We start from the raw sequence: 25,250 nt of genomic DNA, 5'->3' as shown, positions 1-25,250 counted from the left end.
TACCTCAAAGCCTGTTAGAAGGCTAGCACAGGCTTCAGTCAGTCCGCTCTTGGCGGACTGAACCTTCTGGACCACCGCACTCATAATAGTGCGGTGCTCCTCGTCGATGGAAGCGCTGCGAAGCGCTCCCAGCAGATTGTCCGGTGCCTCTAGATGGACAGAGGTCACCGGCATAGGCATCTTGCCCCTCTTGGAAGGAGGACGCCTGCCCGAATCCGGAACCGCTAAAGGTTCCGGCGTGGTGTTCGGCTGAGGGCCGAACTCGGAGCCCTCGGGGGCCTTGTCCCCTCTGCTCCCAGAGTTCGGAAGGTCGCCTTGAGGCGCCTCCGAGACTGTCTCCCCCGAGCTGGTGCCTCTTGAGACAATACCTCGACGTTGTCCGTAGGGAAAGGGGAGGTGGCGGTCGAAAGTGGATCGCTATCCATATCCGACGAGCCCAGGGAGCCGTCCGACGATACGTCGATACGGGCTCGTGGCGGTCTGCATAGTCATAATTCGGCGTTAGGAGAAGCAGTGCGACAAAGGAATGATATGAGTTACTCTGGTATCCGGATACTTACGATTTCCCCAGGGACTTGGCCCTGGGCAGCCACTCATCCTCGCATTCGGCAGCGGTGGTAGAGTAGTCCGGAAGGAGAGTCCTTCCCTTCTTGGACCCTTCGCCCCCCCCCCCCCCGGTTGGGGCGGCCTTCCTTTTCTTGTCTCCCCCGACTGGAGGGGGAGTGTCTTCATCTTCCTCCTTGTCTTTGGGGGAGGAGTGCGCCGCGGAGTTATCGGACGATAAGTCCGATAAACCTTGGCGTCGAGAACTCTTTCGGGTTCCCTTGGCCTTCTTGGTCTTCTCTGGCACCTTGTAAGGAGCCGGAGTCAGCATCTCCGTCAGGAGAATGTCCGCAGTGTCTTCGGGCAGAGGGGCCGGACAATTAATCTGCCCCGACGTCTCCACCCAGTCCTGTCAAAGGCATGGAGATCAGACCCGACACATGATTAAGCTAGGAGAAATAAATATCCTACGGGATGTATTGAACTCACCGAACGCGCTAGGCGCTTTGCGCTTAGCCCGCGGTCCTCGGCGAGAGAAGGAGGGACCTCGGCGCCCTTGAATAGCACCTTCCAGATGTCCTTGTGCGTCGTATCGAAGAGCTTGCTCAGAGTCTGGTGCTGGGCCGGGTCGAACTCCCACAAGTTAAAATCCCATTGTTGACACAGGAGGATCCGGCGGATGAGCATGACCTGGACTATGTTGACAAGCTTGAGCTTCTTGCTTGCCATACTCCGGATACATTTCTGGAGTCCATCTAGCTCCGCCGATGAACCCCACGACAGGCCCTTCTCTTTCCACGAAGTGAGCCGTGTAGGGAATCCGGATCGAAACTCGGGGGCCGCCGCCCATTTGGCATCGCGCGGCTCGGTGATGTAGAACCACGCTGATTGCCACCCCTTTATGGTCTCCACAAAGGAGCCTTCAAGCCATATAACATTGGGCATCTTGCCCACCATGGCTCCGTCGCATTCTACTTGTTGGCCTCCCACCACCTTCGGCTTGATATTGAAGGTCTTTAACCACAGGCCGAAGTGGGGCCGGATGCGGAGGAAAGCCTCACACACGACGATGAACGCCGAAATGTTGAGGACGAAGTTCGGGGCCAGATCATGAAAGTCCAGCCTGTAGTAGAACATGAGAACACCGACGAATGGATGGAGGGGAAACCCCAGTCCGTGGAGGAAGTGGTGGAGGAAAACTACCCTCTCGTGAGGATCCGGGGTAGGGACGATCTGCCCCGCAGCGGGCAGCCGATGCACGATATTCGCGGCTAAGTATCCGGCTCCGCGCAGCTTCTTGATATGTCCCTCCGTAACAGAGGAAGCCATCCATTTGCCTCCCGCTCCGGACATGTTTGGAGGAGGTTGAGGGAAAGGATGTGGACTTGGGTGTTGGAGCTCGAGTGTGCAAGAATGGATGAGCAAGGAGGAAGAAGGCGTGGGTAGAAAAGGGTTAAACCTTATCCCTTTATATGGGCGGACGAAACTATGCGCCCCCACTAGACTGGTAAAACTCGCTTATCCCCCAAGCGCCGTAATCGATGGCACGGTTGGGTTACCCACGCCCGTATTGATGAGAATCCCGTAATAAGGGGAACACGATCTCTGCTTTGACAAGACGTGTCAAAAACTGCCTCGCGTTATGTGCGGGGCTAGTTAAAGGAAACGGTTCGAATAATCACCGGGCCATGACATAATGTCGTGTTGCCAAAACGTGTCAGCAGATTAGATTTGTGGAAATATTATTCTCTCTACGGTGGTATGTGGAACTTATTTTGCAGGGTCGGACACTATCCTTGTATTCAAATTCTTCCGTGGTGTATTCGGAGGAGGAACCCGCCTTGCAATGCCGCTTGCAATGCCGAAGACAACACTGCGCGCCGGACTCATCGTCATTGAAGCCTGGTTCAGGGGCTACTGAGGGAGTCCTGGATTAGGGGGTCTCCGGACAGCAGGACTATATCCTTTGGCCAGACTATTGGACTATGAAGATACAAGATTGAAGACTTCGTCTCGTGTCCGGATGGGACTCTACTTGGCGTGGAAGGCAAGCTAGGCAATACGGATATGGATATCTCCTCCTTTGTAACCGACCTTGTGTAACCCTAACCCTCTCCGGTGTCTATATAAACCGGAGGGTTTTAGTCCGTAGGACAACATACAATCATACCATAGGCTAGCTTCTAGGGTTTAGCCTCTCTGATATCGTGGTAGGTCTACTCTTGTACTACCCATATCATCAATATTAATCAAGCAAGACGTAGGGTTTACCTCCATCAAGAGGGCCCGAACCTGGGTAAAACATCGTGTTCCCTGCCTCCTATTACCATCCGCCTTAGACGCACAGTTCGGGACCCCCTACCCGAGATCTGCCGGTTTTGACACCGACAGGGATGCCCAAGGCACCCCAAGTAAATATGTTAGGGATACTCAAGCATCTAAGCTTGGGGATGCCTCGGTTGGCATCCCATCTTTCTTCTTCAACAATTATCGGTATACCTCGGTTTTTGTTTTGTTCACATGATATGTGTCTTTTGAGTTTATTTTCCTTTCTTTTCCTTTGTGAACCATGCTAGTATGAGTTAGTACTTCATTGATTTATAGAATGCTTCATGTGCTTCACTTAAATCTTTTGAGTATGGATTTATAAAATCCTCTTTGTGCTTCACTTAAATCTTTTGAGCATGACTTTATAGAATGCTTCGTGTGCTTCACTTATATATTTTGAGCTTGGATGTTGGTAAATCTATATTAATTGTATAATGCTCCATGAACTTCACTTATATCTTTTGGAGTATGAATAAAATTATCATCGGAATTGGGCTTGGAAGAATATCAATAGAATATCATGCCTAGCTAAAAAGGCATTAAAGAAAAGCGCTTGTTGGGAGACAACCCAATATTTATCCTTACTGTTTTTGTGTGTTCACATGATTAAGCTACTGTAGTAATCATGTTTTATAGCTTTTGTTTCAATAAAGTGCCAAGTAAGACCTTTGGGATGGCTTACAGTGATAGTTGATTTGATCTTGCTGAAAAACAAAAACTTTTGCGCCCAGTAAAATAAGTTTCATTTTTAACAGAAGTGCGATAAAATATTGATTGTTTTTGCACAAGATTAATATACAAATTGCCTAGGTTGTCCTAATATTTCAGAATGTTTGGAGAAGCAGGAGTATGGTTGTTGTTTAGATCATTACAGATTGTTCTGTTTTTGACATATTATGTTTTCAATGCATAGTTTGCTTGTTTTCTAGTTTCCATGGATTATATTGCTCAATATAAATTATAGAAATGATATGGTACAGTAGGCATTGTGTGAAAACAATTGTGAATCTTATCTTGACAGTACCAAGGTGAATGTTTTACTCTTTATCATACTAACCCATCTTGTAAGTGCATCTAGTGCCCCATAGTGATTTTGGTGCATTGAAGACTTATAGGTTAAGGGACTAATGCGTTTGTGAGTTTACACAGGTCTATAAGTCTATGAGGAGGTTGATATTTACAGAGAAAGTCGACCCCTAAAAATGAAGTTCTTTGTCTGAAGACTTTGTATTTCTGAAGACTTTCTGAAGACTTTGAAAGTGAAAAAATTGGTGTAATCCTGAAGACTTGGTATTCGTTTAAGGAACATGAAGCGTGAAGACTTTTGTTTTCGTAGTTTCATTTTCTCTTTCTTGAGTCATAGGAAACACCGTACTATTAAAGGGGGTTGAGGAAATACTAAGGAAAAAATTTCCGAGTGATGCTCAACTCAAATCCTACACCTACCAATCCCTTTGAGTGAAGCCATTGGAAATCTCATACAGCTCAGTCAATTTCTTCAGTGACAGAGATGAAGTTCTTCTGGTCTCTGAGGAATTTGTTCTGACTAAGCAGTTAGGAATTCGCCAGTGCGGATTGCCTACATGGTGAGGAACATGATAGCCCTGAGGAATTTGATACTCAAAATTCCGACCGTTGTTGTGCTATGTGCCAGCTGTCCCAAAATATCTACCCACCTAATGGTCATATCATTGAAGGGCATTTATGTCTTATCATGTCAAGTTGCTCCCTAGGCTATAAATAGCCGCCCCCCTACAACCACTAGCTGGTTGGCTGCTCCGAGAGAAACTGACACTTGTCATTTGAGAGCATCCCATCCTCCGAGGACTTTGAGTGAAAATCATCAAGTGAGGAAAACCCAAACCCAAACACCTACAAACCCCAAGTGATTGAGCATCACTGAAGAGATTGATCCTGTGTGGATCCGACGCTTGTTACCTTTGAAGACTGTGCATCTTCTAGACGGTTAGGCGTCATGGTCTAGAGCATCCAAGAGGAAATTGTGGATCGCTGAGTGACCGAGTCTGTGAAGGTTTGGAAGTCACCTGAAGACTTACCATGAGTGATTGGGCAAGGTCTGTGTGACCTTAGCTCAAGGAGAATACGGTGAGGACTAAGTGTTCTGGACTGCGTGTTCAGAACTGGGTGTCTGAGACTGTGTGTCCTCAGGTTTAAATACCTAGCCGCCCTAACCAAACGTACAACTGTCACAACAGTTGGAACTGGTCTACCAAATCATTGTCTTCACCAAGCTAACTGGTTCCATTTCCTCAACCCTTTCATTTCCTCATTTCTGTGTTATGAGCTTGTTCATATCTGTTTGAAGACTTTGACTGAAGACTTTCTCAATTTTCTCAGTTCAATATCTTCAGTTTGTTTATCTTCATCCTGTTTTATCCTGTGTTATCCTGTGTTTACGCTTTTGTACTCTATGCTTGTTTTTCATTTCATCATGAAGACCATGCTCATGTTCTGTTATGTTTACTTCTGAGTACTTATTCTGCTGCAAGTAGTTCTTCACTAAGGAATTTCCTCACCCTGAAATTCCTCAGTGAAGATTTCATAAAAATCGCCTATTCACCCCCCTCTAGTCGATATAACGCACTTTCAATTGGTATCAGAACAAGGTACTCCCTTGTTCTGTGTGATTTTGGTTTAACCGCCTGGAGTTTTAGTTATGTCGACCACAGGAATGAAGACTGTGACTTGCCCCATCTTTGACGGTCATGATTATCCCAAGTGGAAGGCCATGATGAAGAAGCTCCTCATGGCGATGAACAGCGAACTCTGGACCGTCACCGAGATTGGTCTTACTGACCTATGCAAGATGGCGGAGGCTGATGATATTCGCAAATACACACTTCTCAACCTCACGGCGAAGGACATCATCTACTCCATCTTGTCACAAAATCAGTTCAGGGACGTTATGCATCTCAGCCATGCGAGACTCATCTGGGACCGACTCTCTGAGGTCTATGAAGGTGATCGATCTCACCATGAACCCTGGTTCGAAGAATTCATGGAATCGCGCAAGGCTATGACCTTCGATCCAGAATCATCATCCTCTACACCATGTCTTATGGCAAAAGGTGCCAAGGTAACTGAATGCTACTTATCTGAGTCCAGTGATGATGAATCTGGTGATGAATTTGGACCCAGTTATGTCAAACTTGCTTCCCTTGTCACTAAACAACAAAGAGCTTTGGAAAAAGTTCAATACATGCTGGATAAAAGCAATGATATGCTGGATGAAGAAATGGATCAGATGAAAGCTTTGGCTGATAGTCTTCAGAGACTTCAGTCTAAGTTTGACACCCTTTAAAGTCATCATAACACTCTCTTATCTGATCATGAGAAGCTTTCTTACGAATTTCTTCAAAGAAAGAAAGATCTTGAGAAGTTAAGAGTGAGTTATGAAGATCTTCAGAAGGAGCGTGATTCATTACTTGCTCAATAGATTAGCGCTACTCAGGATGAATTTGGTTCTCCATGTTTGAAGTGCATTGAACGTGAAACTGCTAATTCTTCACCCGAATGCTCAAATACTTCCATTGCTGCAAATTCTTCAACTGCCTCTGCTATCACTAATTCCTCATCTGAGGACATTGCTAGTATCACTGATGATGCAGGGCTAAAGGAATTATATATGACAGGCATGTACAAAAGCCTCAAAGGGCATCAGGCTCTTTGTGACGTGCTTAAAAAGCAGATCCTCAACAGGAACCCTAGGAAAGAGGGTATTGCCTTTGAGAGGAAACTCAATGCTGATGGGACCTACTGGAAACCTGAGCAGTATCCCAAAACCTCATGGGTTGCTGCAAAGGGACCTTCAGTGGATCCATCTACTCTATCTGGCTTTACATGTGAATCTTCATATTCTTCTGATGAATCATTTGACTCCAATTATAAACTGTTCAAAACACAGAATGGTGAAGTATTTGCTAGATATGTTGGCACTAACTGCAAGAATGGTCCTCCTATGAAGAAAATATGGGTTCCCAAAAGGTGCCTTGGAAATCTTCAGGTGAATGTCATCATGACACCACCTATGAAGAATAGGAACCCCAGATCAAATTCTTCATATGGATCCAAGTCCTCATACGGACCAAACTTCTCACATGGATCAAATTCCTCAAAAGGATCAAAGTCCTCATATGAACATCATCGTGCTAACCTATCTATTTCACAGGGAAGATCTAAGAATTATGGATATGTGCATTATTCTTCAAATCATTATGTTCATAAGTCCTCGAAGAATTTCTCTGCTTACTCTTATGCTTACCCTAACCCCTCTTATGTGAAACGAAGTGGATTGGCATCTATGCCACCTTTCACTTTTGGAGCTCGCAGAATGATGAACTCTTTGCCACCCCTTCAGATGTGGGTGGTGAAGAAAAAGAACTAACCTCTTATGCAGGATCAGGTCTCTAGATGAACTTAATCGTCTGAAGAATTTGCTGGAGACCTAAATGTGCTTGAAAGGACGCGAGCTAATCATGAAGAAATGAATTTTCATTTCTCACACCCTCATACTGCTTTATCTGTTCTATTGCTTGATGAAATTGATCTGATGAAATTGATACCATATTCTTCACTGCTGAAGTATATGAGTTTGTAAGTTGCACTAATTCATCTGCAGGATGATCAACCCAAAGCCAGTGAGTGGGTCCTCGATAGTGGATGTATAAATCACATGACTGGTGACAGGAGCTTATTGATGGACTCTGTTTTATCTCCATCACATCTAAAGCATATCACCTACGCTGAGAAAGGCAAAAACAAGGTATTGGGTCTAGAGGTTGCAATCTTAAAGGATCGACACATGGACAAAGTCATGCTTGTCGAGTCCTTAGGGTTCAACCTCATGTCTGTCTCAATGCTTTGTGATCTTGATATGGTTGTTGTCTTTGGCAAATATCGTTGTGTTGTGATCATGGAAGCTGACAATTCCAAAGTCTTCGAAGGCTTTAGGAGAGGAGATTTGTATATTGTTGATTTCTCTACAGGACCACAACCTGCTACATGTCTACTTGCAAAAGCTTCAGAAGGCTGGCTATGGCATCGTCGACTTGGTCATGCTGGCACGAGGAATTTGCACACGCTCGCGAAGAAGGATCACTTGTGCGGAGCCTGTGAAGCTGGAAAGATGAACAAGGCCAAGCATCCAGCGAAGACTATCATGACTACTTCTTGACCATTTGAATTACTTCACATGGATCTCTTTGGCCCTACTCACTATGCCACATTTACTAATGCTACATCCTTATATGGCTTTGTTATTGTTGATGATTATTCTCAATATACGTGGGTCCATATCATCACTTACAAAACTGAAGTGCAGGAAGTTTTCAAACGATTTTCATCGAGGGCTTCAACCAACTTTGGTGTGAAGATCAAGCACATCAGAAGTGATAATGGAACTGAGTTCAAGAACACTGGTCTTGATGACTATCTTGATGAACTCGGTATTACTCATGAGTTATCTACTCCTTATACTCCTCAGCAAAATGGCGTCGTGGAGCGCAAGAACAGGACTCTTGTTGAGATGGCCCACACTATGCTTAATGAGTACAAGATGCCTCCTCGCTTTTGGCATGAGGCAATCGATACTGCGTGCCACATCATCAATAGGGTATATCTTCACAAATTATTCAAGAAGACCACATATGAACTCCTTACTGACAAGAAACCCAATGTGAGTTATTTCAAAGTCTTCGGTGCTAAATGTTGGATTAGAGATCCTCATCACAGTTCTAAATTTGCACCGAAAGCACATGAAGGTTTTATGCTCGGTTATGGTAAGGACTCGCACACCTACAGAGTCTTCAACACCTGTCACCACAAGGTTGTTGAAACTGTAGACATGCGGTTCGATGAAACTAATGGCTCGCAAAGAGAACACCTACCTCCTGTGACGGACGAAATACCTCCTAAGGAATCTATTAAGTTCAAGGCTACTGAGGATGTCATTCCTACTGAAGAATCTACTGAAGAAGTCATTCCAGAACATGAAGAATCTGCTCAAGGCTACACACAGGTTGAAGGAATTGATTTCGATGAAACTTTTGCACTTGTTGCTAGACTTGAGGCTATTCGCATATTACTTGCTTATGCTAACCATCATGATATCATCTTATATCAAATGGATGTGAAAAGTGCATTCCTCAATGGTAAGCTTGAGGAAGAAGTATATGTTGCTCAACCCCCAGGTTTTGAAGATCCAACGCATCCTGACAAAGTCTTCAGACTCAATAAGGCCCTCTATGGCCTCAAGCAGGCCCCACAGGCGTGGTATGATACTTTGAAGGAATTCCTCATGAAGAAAGACTTCAAATCCGGTTCACTTGACCCAACTCTTTTCACTAAATCTTATGATGGTGAATTGTTTGTGTGCCAAATTTATGTTGATGATATCCTTTTCGGCTGTACTGACCAACGTTACAGTGATGAATTTGCCTATATGATGGGTGAATAATATCAAATGTCTATGATGGGAGAATTGAAATTCTTCTTAGGTCTTCAGATTCGTCAACAGCGCAATGGCATATTCATATCTCAGGAGAAATACCTCAAGGACGTATTGAGGAAATTCGGCATGCAAGATTGCAAAGGAGTCAAATATGCCCAAAAATGGTCATCTATGCACTGATGAAAAATGTATTGACTTCGAATCAAAAGGTGTATCCGCCTCCATGATTGGTTCTTTATTGTACTTATGTGCATCTAGGCCAGATATTATGCTTAGTGTTTGCATGTGTGCCCGATTTCAAGCTACACCGAAGGATCACACCATAAGGCTGTGAAGCATATTCTTCGATATCTAGCTCACACACCAACACTTGGATTATGGTACCCCAAGGGCTCGGTTTTTGATCTCATTGGATTTCAGACTCTGACTATGCTGGTGATCGTGTGGATTGCAAGTCAACATCTGGCACATGCCATTTCCTGGACGATCTTTGGTCTGTTTGTCCTCGAAGAAACAGAACTGCGTATCACTGTCTACTGCTGAAGCTGAGTGCATTGCTGCTGGTTCTTGCTGTGCTCAACTACTATGGATGAAGCAAACACTCAGGACTACAACGTCAACGTGAAGAATGTGCCACTCTACTGTGACATCGAGAGTGCCATCAAGATTGCTCATAACCCAGTTCAGCACTCAAAGACAAAGCACATTCAGATTTGTCATCATTTTCTTCATGATCATGTGTTGAAGGGCGACATCTCTATTGAGCATGTGAAGACTGAAGAACAGCTAGCCAATATCTTCACTAAGCCCTTGGATGAGAAGAGATTTAGCAAGTTGCGGTGTGAGCTAAATATCCTAGAATCTTCGAATGTTCTTTGAAAAGGACACTCATCCTAACACTTATGCAAAATTGATGACTTAGATGTGCAACACATGAAGAAACGTTTTTCTTAAATCAATGAAGAATAACACTCTAAGTGTGAAGAAATTAACGAAGAATCTTAGAACCCTACGACAATTGTACGATGTGTCTGAAATCGTCATTCTTATACGGTGGGTCACGCCACCACAAAATGTTGAAAATCTTCAATTGAGTTTTTCCTCAGTTCTTTGAAATTCCTCAGTTGTTTTTCAACTTGCATTGTCTTCACCATTTCCGTCGTTTTTCTTCATTGGCTATATATATGTGTGTGAGTTTATGTCCTTTACACCATTCACTTATTGCTATTTCTTCAAGTTGCTTGTTCTGCTAAGTGAATGTGATCGGACCCTTCCCCCTCTATGCTAAACTCAACCCAGTTTATTCACAAATTCTTCATGTGCGTTATATTTGAATCTCGTTCAAAATCTTCATTGCGTTCTTGTCATCTGAAGAAATCGCGAACGGAACTTTAAAACCTATCTTATCTAAATTTTCGGCTTTGCCGCTCAAACCGTTCCGCATTCTATGCGATGTTTATCTATTCACCCACGATTGCACACGATCGTCACCTCTCTATACGTGGGTGACACATGTCAAGCGAATGAGAAAGGTCAGGGGCACGTTGGTCCTATTTCCTCGGGCGAGCATTTTTTTTACTTCAGCTATAAATACCCCTCTCCCTTCCTCATTTCACTTTTACTCCGCTCGATCTCACTCCCTCGCTCAAGCTTCCCTACCCTAGCGCCGCCGCTACCTCCATCATCGTCGGTGAGGAAGAGCTTCACTGTCTCGACCTCGTAGCCGCCATACTCACGCCGGAGGCGGATTTCTTCACTCCGCCGTCGCCGTAGCTGTCTTCGTTAGCCAAGTTAGGGCGTGGAAGATTTGAACCGACGAGCTTGAAATCTACACTTCCTAGTTCGTCGTGTTCTTCGTCAAGGGTAATTAAAAGTTACTTTTACTACCCTTGTTATTATGATGTTTTCTTAAAATGTTCAAAAGGTGTTTATTCCTCAACTCTTCACACACTAAACACCTCACATATCATCTATTCTTGATCTGTTTCTCTAAGCAACATTTTTCTTCAAGATTCCTCAATTGTATGGATTTTCAAATCTGTACAACTCTGGAACCTAAGTCAAAGAATGCTTAGTGAAATTATTCAAGACTCATCTGGTCAATTTCCTCAAACTTGTTCTTTTTTGCAAAAACTTCTGAGAACACATATGACCTCTCCAAATTCTTCACACCTATACTCTATTCACAGGTATTCATGTCCACTGCTGAATCATTAGGTTCTCATCAACTTAACTAATTTGCAGTGTTCCTCGAAGAAAAGTTGCATACCTCTTCAGAGAACTCAATTGTTAAAAACCCTCAGCTGAAGAAAATGGCAGATAGCAAGAAACCTCGGAAGGGAGGAAAGAGGCTAGAAGTCAACACTGCGTTTGAAATCCCTGAGGATATATACAAGGATTATTGCACTCCTGATGAGGCCACTCATGGAAAGGAAACCAAGAATGAGCGCAAAGTGCGCATCCAAAGAATAGAGAGGAGATGGGCACGGGAATGGAGGGAATACAGATATGTCACTCCCAAGTATATGAAGAAATTCACTCTTCATCCTCCATGCCCAAGACCTCTGTTGGCACCTGGCCAAGAAGCTGATCCCACCAGCCTCAAGCGTGGTGAGGATTATCCTGATGAATGGGCCAAGCGCCAGGCCAAGCTTGCCAGAGTTGCTAAGGAAGCAGTGAGGAAATTCAATAAAGACTCTGCTGCTGCTGCCACTGCTGAGGCCTCTGCAAGTAAGCCCAAGAAGGCTATGCCAAAGAAGCTGGCTCATAAGCCAAGTGCTTCTACTCAAATGCCCTCTCGGCCAAGTTCCTCAGCTATGCCCTCACGGCCAGTTTCTTCAAAGCCCTCATGACAAATTCCTCAACCCTCACCTGCTCCTCCAAAGTCCTCGGCTGCTCCGACCAAATCCTCAGCACCTATGCATCTCGCCACGTGCCAAAGGACACCAGGCATCTCTATTGCCTCAGGAGCATCTGCTAGTTCCTCAGCACCACTGCATTCTTCAACTAGTCCCACTCTGTTGAAGACCAAGGAAACTGTTGGACGAGGTTCTCGACCAAGTCCTCAAAATAAGCAGGTCGCTTTTCAAGTACCGTCTGATGAAGACGAAGCTGATGATGAAGAACTTGCTGAAATCATCAGGGACAGACAAGTCATGGCCGCTAGAGCTAAAGGCACAAGTGTGCCTCTGCTTTTGGATCCAAAGTTGATCCTTGATTACATTGATCTCTGGCACAAGGACCCCAACACTCCCATGCCTGATTTCAAGTTGACTCCTAGCCAAAGTCATATGTTTACTCACTTCATTCAAGAAGAGAAATGGAAATTTGAAAAGGCCAGACAAATCAAGAAAGTGTGGTACACAAAGGAGCGCTTCCTGAAGAAAAACGTTGTCTCTATGACAACTGAAGAACTCGTCAATATGCAGTCTGAGATCAAGAAACTCAGTGATGAATTTGATGCATACCATACTGATTGGCTGGGAGCCAAGGTTCATTTTGTGAGACTCGCTGACAACTTCACCTCCACTGTTGCTGCCCAATTGCAACAAGAAATTCCTCAGGCTGCTGCATCTGCTCAGCCTACTGAAGAAAATGCCAGCACCGCTGATGACTCTCGGGCTACTGAAGAAAATACTAATTCCAGGGCTGATTACTACATTCCAGCTGCTGAAGAAATTGTCAGGGCAACCTCTAGTGTTGTGCCTGAAGAAAATGAAGAAGTCAGGGCAACTGCATCAATTGTGCCTGAAGATCTTGAACCAAATTCCTCTGCTCCTCCTGCGACTACACCAACTCCTATTCATCCATCTGCATCAGATGTGAAGAAGACCAAGGCTGCAGAGTGTGCAGCTATGAAGAAAAGGAAGACATCAACTGCATCACATTCTTCAGCTCAGAAGAAAATGAAATTCCAGCCAGTAGTGCTGAAGAAAATGTAAATGAACAATTGAAGTCCCAGGCTGCCACTGAAGAAGAACCTGAAATTCCTCAGCCTGCGGAACTTGAGATCGAGATCCCTGAGGTTGTGATGCAATTGACTGACACTCCTCACCCCAAGACAAAGGATCCCTTCTCGAAGAAGCAAAAATTCAAGGATGATGACTTCTTTGGCGAGCATATATTCTTCACTGACTACAATAATTATGACTCTGCTCGTCTAAGGAGGAAGCGTTTCTGGACTACAAGCCAGGCCAACTTCTATTCTTCACTGCTTTTCAACAAGGACAAAATCTTCTACCATGAGCATATTCCTCACATGGACATGGAATCGTTGCCTTGTTTCCCTCCTGACCTCGGTGTGCTTCATGATGCAGGCCTCCTCAACTTTTGCTCTAACATTGTTGATTGGAATGAAGAGCTTATTCTTCAGTTCTATGCTACACTGCATATCACAGGTGATCCTGAAGATATCAACACCTAGGTCTTGGACTGGATGACCGATAACACTCACTATAAGGCACCGACCTCTGAATTACTTCACGCCCCGCCCATCAGTCCACCCAGTGAAGGAGCTCGCTGCCTATACCAAGAACCTGAACTCACTGCTCATTACATGCACGTTCTAATGAAGCCTCTGAAGCCCGGTCAAGCCCCAAGGACCAAATTCCTTGTGAAGGACTTCCTCTATGTGCCCAGAACAGTCTATCGCATTCTGACGAGGACAATGAGTCCTATCAAAGGCCACGACTCATCTAATGAGGAAATTGTTGGCATCATGAAGAATCTGCTATTCAACATCATTCATAGCATTCCTATCAATTACTATGATTTCTTCATGAGGACTCTGGCAAATGTTGCACTCTCTCCGTTTGAGTTGAAACCTTATGCTCCTTGGATTATGAGATTCCTCATAACAAGGTCTTCACTCAACTACAAGGTTGATTTTCAGAATCACCTCAGCTACCTACCCCCGATTGAAGTCCTCAAGCAGACCTTTACCTCAACTGATGAAAAAAGGAAGGCACCTGCCGTCATTGATGAAGGCATTCGTCCATTGGATAGTCAGTTTCGCAAAGCTGCATCTTATTCCACCAATGATGACTCTGCCACTCATGACTCTGCTGCAAATGCACCCAAGTCTACTCCTCAAGCCACAGCTCCAAGAGTGATGACTGACCGTGAGCTGCTTCTTAGTCTTCACCAGAAGGTGGATCACAACCATAAATGGGTTAAGCGTCAGTTTGGTTCAATTCTTCACAACATAACTGCTACACATAATGCAGTGAAGAAAAACCATTACTACCTCCATGAAGTTTTCGGTCGCACCTGGGCTGTCTTATCACATCTGTATGGCGAGGAAGATCTGAAGCAAATGGGTCTCAAGGAGAACTTTGGCTGGTCTGCACCTCCTCCGAAGAAATTCAAGAAGGTCAAAGTTCCTACCTTGGTGACCAGCTCCTATTCTTCATCCCGCGACACCGACGAGTATGAAGACTTGGACGACACTGTGGCAGGCCCTACAACGACAAACGACCCCAACAACGCTGGCGCTCCTCCATCAACTTGATATTCTTTAGGGGTGTTAGTCCTCATTTTCGATCCTTTTGGTCATTCGATGACAAAGGGGGAGAAATTTGAGTTAGTCTTCAAGTGGGTCTACTTATATGGGCGTTTTTTCCATGATATAGGGGGAGATCTCCATGATTCTACTCTTGAAGTGTGCATTGCTTCAAAAGAAAATCCCTCACTATGCACATCTTCAGGGGGAGTTCTTCTATATCTTGCAATCAAAATCCTTAATATCAGTATTTACACTTCATATGTTTATCCCCGTTGAAAACTTAACCTATATTGCCATCAATCACCAAAAAGGAGGAGATTGTAAGTGCATCTAGTGCCCCTTAGTGATTTTGGTGCATTGAAGACTTATAGGTTAAGGGACTAATGCGTTTGTGAGTGTACACAGGTCTATAAGTCTATGAGGAGGTTGATATTTACAAACAAAAGTCGACCCCTAAAAATGAAGTTCTTCGTCTGAAGACTTTCTGAAGACTTTGAAAGTGAAGAAATTGGTGTAATCCTGAAGACTTGGTATTCGTTCAAGGAACATGAAGCATGAAGACTTTTGTTTTCGTAGTTTCATTTTCTCTTTCTTGATTCATAGGAAACACCGTATTGTTAAAGGGGGTCGAGGAAATACTAAGGAAAAAATTTCCAAGTGATGCTCAACTCAAATCCTACACCTACCAATCCCTTCGAGTGAAGCCATTGGAAATCTCATACAGCTCAGTCAATTTCTTCAGTGACAGAGATGAAGTTCTTCTGGTCTCTGAGGAATTTGTTCTAACTGAGGAGTTAGGAATTCGCCAGTGCGGATTGCCTACACGGTAAGGAACATGATAGCCCTGAGGAATTTGATACTCAAAATTCCAACCGTTGTTGTGCTATGGGCCAGCTGTCCCAAAATATGTACCCACCTAACGGTCATATCATTAAAGGGCATTTATGTCTTATCACGTCGGGCTGCTCCCTAGGCTATAAATAGCCGCCCCCTACAACCACTAGCTGGTTGGCTGCTCTGAGAGAAACTGACACTTGTTATTCGAGAGCATCCCATCCTCCGAGGACTTTGAGTGAAAATCATTAAGTGAGGAAAACCCAAACCCAAACACCTACAAACCCCAAGTGATTGAGCATCACTGAAGAGATTGATCATGCGTGGATCCGACGCTTGTTACCTTTGAAGATTGTGCATCTTCCAGACGGTTAGGCGTCATGGTCTAGAGCATCCAAGAGGAAATTGTGGATCACCGAGTGACCGAGTCTGTGAAGGTTTGGAATTCACCTGAAGACTTACCACGAGTGATTGGGCGAGGTCTGTGTGACCTTAGCTCAAGGGGAATACGGTGAGGACTGAGTGTTCTGGATTGAGTGTTCAGAACTGGGTGTCCGGGACTGTGTGTCCTCAGGTTTAAATACCTAGCCGCCCTAACCAGACGTACAACTGTCACAACAGTTGGAACTGGTCTACCAAATCATTGTCTTCACCAAGCTACCTGGTTCCATTTCCTCAACCCTTTCATTTCCTCATTTCTGTGTTGTGAGCTTGTTCATATCTATTTGAAGACTTTGACTGAAGACTTTCTCAATTTCCTCAGTTCAATATCTTCAATTTGTTTGTCTTCATCCTGTTTCATCCTGTGTTTACGCTTTCTGTACTATGTGCTTGTTTTTCATTTCATCATGAAGACCATGCTCATGTTCTGTTATGTTTTCTTCTGAGTACTTATTCCGCTGCAAGTAGTTCTTCACTCAGGAATTTCCTCACCCTGAAATTCCTCAGTGAAGATTTCATAAAAATCGCCTATTCACCCCCCCTCTAGTCGATATAACACACTTTCACATCTCACGAAGTTCCGTTAAGTTTTGTGTGATTGAAGTTTTCAATTTTTGGGTGAGATATCTATATGAGGAGAATAAGGAGTGGAAAGACCCTAAGCTTGGGGATGCCCAAGGCACCCCAAGGTAATATTCAAGGAAGACTCAAGCGCCTAAGTTTGGGGACGCCCTGAAAGGCATCCCCTCTTTCATCTTCAAAACCATCGGTATACCTTACTCAGGGCTATATTTTTATTCGTCACATGATATGTGTTTTTCTTGGAGCGTATTTTCATTTTACTTGTTGTTTGAATAAAATCATTGGATCTGAAATCTTGAATGAGAGAGAGTCCTCCCATGGCTAGTTAATTATTTGAGTACTCATAGTTCTTCACTTATATATTTTTGTAGTAGTTTGTCATTTACTCATGTGCTTCACTTATATCCTATGAGTAAATGGTTGAATGAATTGAATATCATAAATTTGAAATTATATATGCTTCATATGCTTATCCCATGGGGAGTAATGACTTCACTTATAAGAAGTATAGGTGGTAAAATTTATTGAAAGTTAGCAAACTCAACATTGGTCACTTGAACAATTCATGAAAGAATATTGAAGGAAGAGAGATTTCACATATAAGTATACTATCTTGGACATCTTCTATGATTGTGAGCCTTAATAATTATTTTCAAACTTGAGCAAATTAGTTGAAGTTGGACAAGGAAGACAACGTAATGAGTTATGTTTGGGTATATTTGCATAGAAGCTATATTGTTATGGATCCTCTAACATGTGGTGCTTGCTTAGGATCTTTTGCTAGCCAAAAAATTTCTACTAAGTAGAGATACTACTTGTGCATCCAAAACCCTTAAACCCAGTTTCATGCCATGAGTGTCCACCATATCTACTTATGGGTTGAATAAGATCCTTCAAGTAAGTTGTCATCGATGCAAAAAGCAATAAAAATTGCTCCTAAACATGTATGATCTTTAATTATAAGGGAAAATAAGCGTTGTACGAACTTGCGGTGGTAAAGAAATAAAAGTGACGGACTTCATAATAAAGGTTGCTATCACAAAGGGCAATACAATGTGACATTCTTTTGCATTAAGGGTTTGTACATCCAACATTTAAAAGCGCATGACAACCTCTGCTTCCCTCTGCGAAGGGCCTATATTTTACTTTCATGTATTTACTTCTATGCAAGAGTCAATAGTATTCCTTCTTACTTCAACCTCAATTATTCTTTAGTTGGCAAGCATCATGTGGTGGGGATAATGTCGACGTCCTAGGAACGGGGGTACCAAGACTTGCCTGCCTGCAGCCCAGGGCATGGCTCATCCAGTGGCCTGGTACGGCCCATCTTCACCAGCAACCACTCAAGACCCTCGCGAGGGGACAAGCCTCAGGAGGCGGACGACACCAAGACCTCCTCCGGGGTGGCCTCCCTAGGCTGGCTCCCGAGGAGCGGAGATATCTATGCAAGGGGCACCTCGCGAGGTTCACGTGACATGAGCCATGATGACCAAGGCCAAGCGGGCGCCAGCGGGCGCAGGGTGCCAGTTTTCCACTTTGGTGCTAAAGGGGCAGGCGCAGGCGAGGAGTCCCGAGGCATCAGGCAAAGTTTTCCATATCGGTGCAACAAGACCAGCAGGACAGCAGGACGGAGGTCACAATGGAGCCCACGACGGTGTCACCACCAGAGCCTTTGGCACGGGAAGACCACCTTTTGTCAGGATAACCTATACTAGTTGTCTCCCTTCAAAATTGGCCATTGTGGGATCCGTTCCCGCCTAAACATTTGGGAAGAGGACCGGGGTCTTTATAAATAGGGCTAGCCACCACCATAGTCAGGATAGGCTCATCTTGGACTAGATCCACTCCACCAAGGCCATCTCACCAGCTCATCGAGCTCAAGAACACCTCCCCTCAAGAGGTTGTTTATCCCCTTGTACTAGTTCATCCTTAGTCTACCAGGCAATCCACCACACCATACTGGAGTAGGGTATTACACCACAACAGTGACCCAAACCAGTATAAACTCCCGTGTCTCTTATTCCTTGGGTTCGGCGAGCTAGGCCTAGAGATCATTGCGAGAGTGAGCGGGAGAGAGAGATCTTCGTGCGCACCCCAGTGTTCGAACCTCAAGGGTTTGCCGGAACCCACGACCTGACATTTGGCGCGCCAGGTAGGGGTGCGCTGAAGCTTTCCCTCCGTCAATTCGCGCTCCACTGCTCCACTGCATCCATGTCTAACGCTCGCCGAGCCCATCCTGAGCGTCGGGCCGTCCTCGCCACCCGCGTCGCTCAGACGGCACCCGTTGGCAGACCTCCCCTCCGTTCTCCATCACCTGCTGCCAAGCCGCCACCGGCCCGGCAGCAAACGAGCAGCAGGCCTCATTGCTGCACCCCTCCGTGCGGCAGGACGGACACACCGCCACCCCGTCGCCGACTCCGGCCGGCTTGTCGTCCCACGCTCGCCGCGCGCCCACTGACGCGTAAGCCGCGCTGCTCATGGCATGCGAGCTCCTGCGTTACCGCCCGGTGGACAACCTCTACGACGACTGGCTGGACCGCATCGCCGAGCTCGTCAGCATCGCTGGAGGCTCTCCTGCACCATCCCTCTCGCTGCCACGCCCACCTCGAGCCGCAGCCGACATAGCTCACGGAGCGCCTCCGCCGCCTCCGCATCAAGACGGCGCCCTTGCACCAAGACGCATGGCTCACAGAGCGCCCCGCCTCCTCCACATCAAGACGGTGTCCTCGCACCAAGACGCGTGGTCCCGTGGCACGATCCACCACGTCGTGTGCCCGCGCACGAAGAAGGAAGCTGCCAGGAGGTCCCCCGACCGTGAGAGAATGCTCCTGCACTCCCTGCACCACCACGTCAAGACCGCGCACCGCCTGCGATGGCGGTGCATGGATATCAAGATCAGGCTCCACCACCACCACGAGCTCCGGTGACTACTGCAAGCTGTCGCTCCTTCACTCCCGAGCTGCGCACCATCGTCTAGCCAGGAAAGTTCAAGTCGGACCTGCCTCCATGCTATGGCGGCACCCCCGACCCTGCGGAGTTCTTGCAGCTCTACGAGCTGAGCATCGAGGCAGCCAAGGGAGACGAGATGGTCATGGCGAACTAGTTTCCCATGGCCCTCAAGGATGGCGCGCGCTCGTGGCTCCTGAACCTACCTGCGAGATCGATCCCCTCCTGGGGCGAGACGTGCGAGCGTTTCGTCGCCAACTTCCAGGGCACTCGCGACCACCCACCAGCCGCAGGCGACCTACGGTGCATCAAGCAGCAACCAGGGGAAACCCTGCAAAAGTACATCCAACGCTTCAATAGCGTCTGCCTCAAGATCCCCAAGGTGACGGACGAGGCCATCATCTCCACTTTTTCCGATGGCGTCCGTGACGTCAAGATGAAGGAGGAGCTCTCCATCCACCAGGAGCTATGCTTGGCCCTGGAGATGTTCAACATGGCAACCAAGTGCGCAAGGGCTGAGGAACGGCGCCTCTCCCTCCTCGAGCTCCCAGTTGCTGACCAGGAAGACAAGAAGGCCAAGATCAAAGACGTGAAGTGCAAGGGGGCTGTTGTGCTCGTGGCAGAGCCAGAGATGAAGCGCGGCCGCGACCACCCCGAGTCGTCCAGGGCCAACCGCCCCTTCTGCGCCTTCCATAACGTCCACAGCCACAACACCAGCGATTGTCAAGAGCTCAGGGCCATCCACGATGGGCGCTTCGGTCGACGCCCCGAACGCAATGACCGGGGCTACAGCCGGGGAGGAGGACGAAGTGGAGGACGCTGGGATGACCGTGGCCCCCGCCAGGAGTGCGCGACCGGCCTCGCGAGGACCATTGGCAGGACCCGCCTCATGAGGGCGCCTGGAGGGGTCAGCCTCGGGAGGATTGTCCTCAGGGCAACGCAGGCCTCCCTCCGCTGCCACCACCGCCAAGGAGAAATAACGACCACCATTACGACGAGGGGGCTCGGGGCTTCCAGGAGCTGCGTGCCATCGCCTATATCTTGGGTGGCGCCCAAGCCCCAGCCTCGCAGCGTGTCTTCAAGTAGTTTGCTCGCGAGGTGAATGCGTCCCTTCCCAGGCTCGAGGCCACGCGCCCGCTCAGGTGGTCCAAGTGCGCCATCACCTTCAGCTCGGCGGACCAGCTCAAGTGCGCGGCAACCGCCAGTGCTCTCCCGATGCTCTGCTCACCCGTCATCAGCAATGTTCAAGTCACCAAGACCCTCATCGACGGCGGCGCAGGGCTCAACGTCCTATCCGTCGAGACATTCGACAGCTTTCAGGTGCCATACGATCAGCTATAGCCTACCAAGCCTTTCTGAGGAGTGACCGACGGCTCCACCACCCCGATAGGGCAGGTCCGCCTCCCTGTCACCTTCGGTCAGCGTGACAACTACCGCACCGAGCTCATCGACTTCAATGTCGCCCACATCCGTCTGTCGTACAATGCTATCCTTGGATATCCAACCTTGGCCAAGTTCATGGCAGTGACCCACCATGGCTACAACACCCTCAAGATGCCAGGAAGCGGCGGCGTCATCTCGGTCGCCTGCGAGGAAAGAGATGCGGTGTGCTCCCTCGAGCGCGCTTACCAGGCTGCAGCGGCCGAAGAACCCGACAACGGAGGCACCTCGCACCCTCCTGAGGCCAACCCCAAGAAGAAGAAGCAGCTACTCCGCTAGGGACCTCAGGAGGGCAGCATCCCCAGTAGCACCACCTCAGGACCTACGCCCACAGATGGGGCGCCTCCTTCCCTCGCATAGGAAGGCGCGCCCGGCGCCCTCCTCGGGCTGGGCTCGGGAGCTCTCTTCTGGAGGGCCTCTAACCTACCAATGTCACGAGGGGGGCGCTTGGGAACCACGTGGAGGCATGCTTCGCTGCACGTTTCCCTCAAGAGGGCACGAGGTGTGGAGCGCCTTGTGCTCAGGAATTCATCACCAAGGCGATCCAGGAGCTTCAAGAGGCAGGGCCCATGCATGGTGGCCGTCGCCCACCATCTAGCGCAACTCTCCACCCCGGCGAGGGTGGCGGGCTGCGCGTCTGCGTCGACATTCTAGGACTCAACAGGGCCGCGTCTCAGCGACGTTTCTAGCCTTCATGAGTCGGACGGTGCGAGGGTCCACCTCACAGCTACGTTCGCATGCCCTTTGGCCTGCTGAACACGGCTGTCACCTTCCAGCGCCACCTATGAAGCATTCTGGCGGCTCAGGAGGCACGGCATCACACCGTCCTGGAGGAGATCGTGACGGTTCTTCAGGAGCCACCTGGGCCTATGGAGCCCCCTGAGGCTCAGGACCCTGGCTGCTCGTGAGGAGCAACCTCTTCGGCACTCATCTTCAGCTGCCCCGACATCACTCCGGCATAGTATCAGGTGACTCTTTCCAGTTCATTCAGTAAGGGGCGCCCATCGGGCAGCATTATCCCCAAGTCGCATGGGCCTGTCCCTGCGGCGTGTATCCTTTTACATCTTTAGCTTACTCTGTTGGGGCGCCTCACGGGCCGCATCATCCCCAGGCCGCTCGGGTCCATCCCAGTGGCATGTATCGTTCTTGCATCTAGCTACGCTAACCTGCACCATTGCTTGAGTCATTCCATGATTGTCATCTGCCTGTCCGGTACTTCAATATCTCACCCGCGACCACCCTTGTTACCACAGGAGCCGCGCGCCTGTTGTCTTTCTTCAGGATTCTTCGCATGAGTAGGCTAGGCACGGCGTCTGTGCTTGGGTCCATCCCTGCAGCGTCAATAAATCCTATGACTGAGCTCTGTCTGGCGGGTCGGCCCCGTTCACGTCACCTCCTGGGGTCATTGGTGTCTGGCCTTCTCATGTGATCTCCTCAGGGGATTCGTCCGGCGTAGGTTGCCTAACCATCTCGCAGGGCCATTGAAGCTATCAAGAATCAAGACCAGGCGCAACCCGCCTTGAGGTAGGGCCTCGTGAGTCCCGCGCTGGCTCATGAGTGCCTAGACACACCTCGTCTAGCCCTGCCGTGCAAGTCACGTGTCAGGGCGGGGATGTACATGCCTTGGGGGCTCCACTCAGAGGGAGCCCTCACCCACGCGCCAGTGGAAGCACCATGCTCCGCGCTAGCAGTCAACACGGTCGAGGAGCGGCTATGCTCGTGCAAGAGTGGAAGTGCTATGCTCCGTGCTAGTGATAAACAACTGAGGGCGGCCCCTTGGCCGCATCAACCTCAGGGAGCCACGCGACTCAGTGTCCAGCCTCGTCGCAACGTTTTCCTCCCGGGAGAGTTGCGCGAGGGGGTTGGGCACGGGGGCTACGCTCAGGTCACACCTAGCATACACCGCCCTGCCAGGTCCCTCGGACCTGGTCGTCGCGCGCCCCTCCTGAGCGGGACCTCGGCGAGGACAGGTATGAAGGTTCGTTTGCACGTCAAGGGGGACTCCTAAGCATCGCGACTCAGGAGCCTAACTGGCCACGTAGCCCCTCACCCCTTGGTCTCGTCCTGGTGATCCGGATGGTCCAACGGCGGCTGAGGTATGCGCGAGGTCGGGCCCTACCAACATAGAACCTTAAGGCCTATTTCTGCATCTCCTTCTCGTAGGCCATTTGCAAGTCAAGGGGGACTCCTGAGCATCGCGACTCAGGAGCCTAACTGGCCACGTAGCCCCTCACCCCTTGGTCCCGTCCTGGTGATCCGGACGGCCCAACGGCGGCTGAGGTATGCGCGGGGTCGGGCCCTGTTGACGTAGAACATCAAGCAAACGGGAAGGAAATAGCAAAACCTAAATAAATTATTACACAACATAATGTTCCTTAAACACCAAACAGAAGTTTTGACGCCTCCACGAGGCACGTCTCAAGTCGCAGGAAAGTTCACAGTAATGTAAAACGAGAAGGAACGCCATTCTTCACCAGCAAGCCCTTCCTTCAGCCTTGGGCGCCGTCGTCAGGGAGCGTCTTCCCGTCGACAGCGTCGCCGTCGGCCGTGTCATTAGCCTCGGTCACAGGGTCGGCGGCACCACCGGTTGGAGGTGCAGGGTTGACGGCGAGGAACTTCTTCAACAGGGCCTCCACCTTGCCCTTCACGGTTGCGACAGCAGCTGTGTAGCGCTCCTCCTCCATGGGCTCGAGCAGCTCGCCGAGATCAGCAGCGGGGGCGCGAAGATGGAGATGGCTGAAGACGTGCATCAGAGCTGAAGAAGAAAGCGCGCGGGCTTCCCCTCCACCATGGGTCCGATCTCGTCGATGACACCCTCGAGTGCCATGACAAAATAAAGAAGCAGCTGGGCAGGGCCTTCGTCATCTGTCACCAGCGGCTTCTCCAAGCCCTTCTCGTAGAGTGCCCGCAGCACCTTGCGGGATCTCTCCTCAAGAGACCTAAAGGCCACGCGATCCTCAGCCAGAACCTTCGCCTTGGCTTCTAGCTGGGTCTTCTCCGCCTCCACCTTCTGCTCCAGCTCCTCCAGACGGCTGCGCTCTACGGCCTGCGCCCTCGCCAACTGCTCCAACTCGGCATCACAGCCGGTGAAGGTGTCTTCTCGGGCCTTCATCTTCTCCTCCTCCTTGCGACTGCGGGCCTCGGCCGCGCGCTTGTTGCACATGATCTCCAGCTCGGTCTCCATCGACCGGCAGCGCTCCCTGGCGGCTTCGGCATCCTTCAGCACCGCCTCACGGGCGGCCGTGGCCTGGTTGGCAGCATGTGTGCCCTCCTTAGAGGCTGCCATGGCCTGACCCCAGGCCGCCCTCACCGACGCATCGGATTGCAGCCACCCCGAGATCAACTCCAGGCGCCCTGGGGCCAAACGATGGCTAGGACCTTCGAGGTCGTCCTAGAGCTGGGTCAACGCGAAAAGAGCCTCCCGCAGCACATCAGGTGCATCAGAAGGATCATGGTCTAGCGGCATAACAGGAGGAGGAGGAGGCAGCGTTACCGCTGCGGCTTGCGCGCTGGCAACAGCAGAAGAAGGAACCAGGGGCTCTTGAGCCATTGAAACATCGGCGGGCGAGCTGGGGGTAGGTACCTCCGGAGCCGGCTTGGTGGTGGAGATATCCTTCTCCTGAGGCCGGTCCACCAGGACTCGCGAGGAGGACCGAGCTAGAGAGGCATGGGCACCGTCGCCACCCCTCCGCGCAGGGGAGGCGCGGCCACGACAGGCTGCTGGGTCATAGAAGGCGTGGGCGCCCCTTCCTTCTTCTTCTTCGCCCCGACGTTGGCCTGGCGGAGCAAGGAAGGGCGTCAGAAGTAGCAGCAAGAGCAAGAACGAAATCAGGACGAGGCACTTACTGATCCACGGCGGCATAGTCCCTCTGCCTCTTCAGGACCACGAAGCCCGTAGGCTTCACAGCCTGGGGCGCGGATCTCAGGAGCGTCGCCTCGGGAGATCAGTGTCGACCGGCTCTTCGTCGGGACCCCAGCCGACGGCTTCTTCGAGGTGGTAACCCGAGACCTCGTGGTAACCCCAGCAAAGGGCAGGACCTCCCTCACCGGATGGTCGTCAGCATCGTCATCATCATGCAAGGCTCGAAGGAGGTCGGCCTTGCGCGGAGGGGAATTCTCCCCTGCCCCCTCCAAGGTCGCCTCCGAGTCCCGCTCCTCCTCCTC

General features: G+C 48.9%; 1 pseudogene; it reads left to right on the top strand.

The window, feature by feature from the left end:
• The first annotated feature begins 5,563 nt into the window (after positions 1 to 5,563).
• On the top strand, positions 5,564 to 13,281 carry LOC125516712 (annotated as a pseudogene).
• The last annotated feature ends 11,969 nt before the right edge of the window (positions 13,282 to 25,250 follow it).

This window comes from Triticum urartu, chromosome 6 (assembly GCF_003073215.2).
Source record: "Triticum urartu cultivar G1812 chromosome 6, Tu2.1, whole genome shotgun sequence".
In the NCBI taxonomy this organism is placed as follows: Eukaryota; Viridiplantae; Streptophyta; class Magnoliopsida; order Poales; family Poaceae; genus Triticum; species Triticum urartu.
Note: the sequence above shows the minus strand (reverse complement) of the source record. Positions and strands in the feature narration are given on the sequence as shown.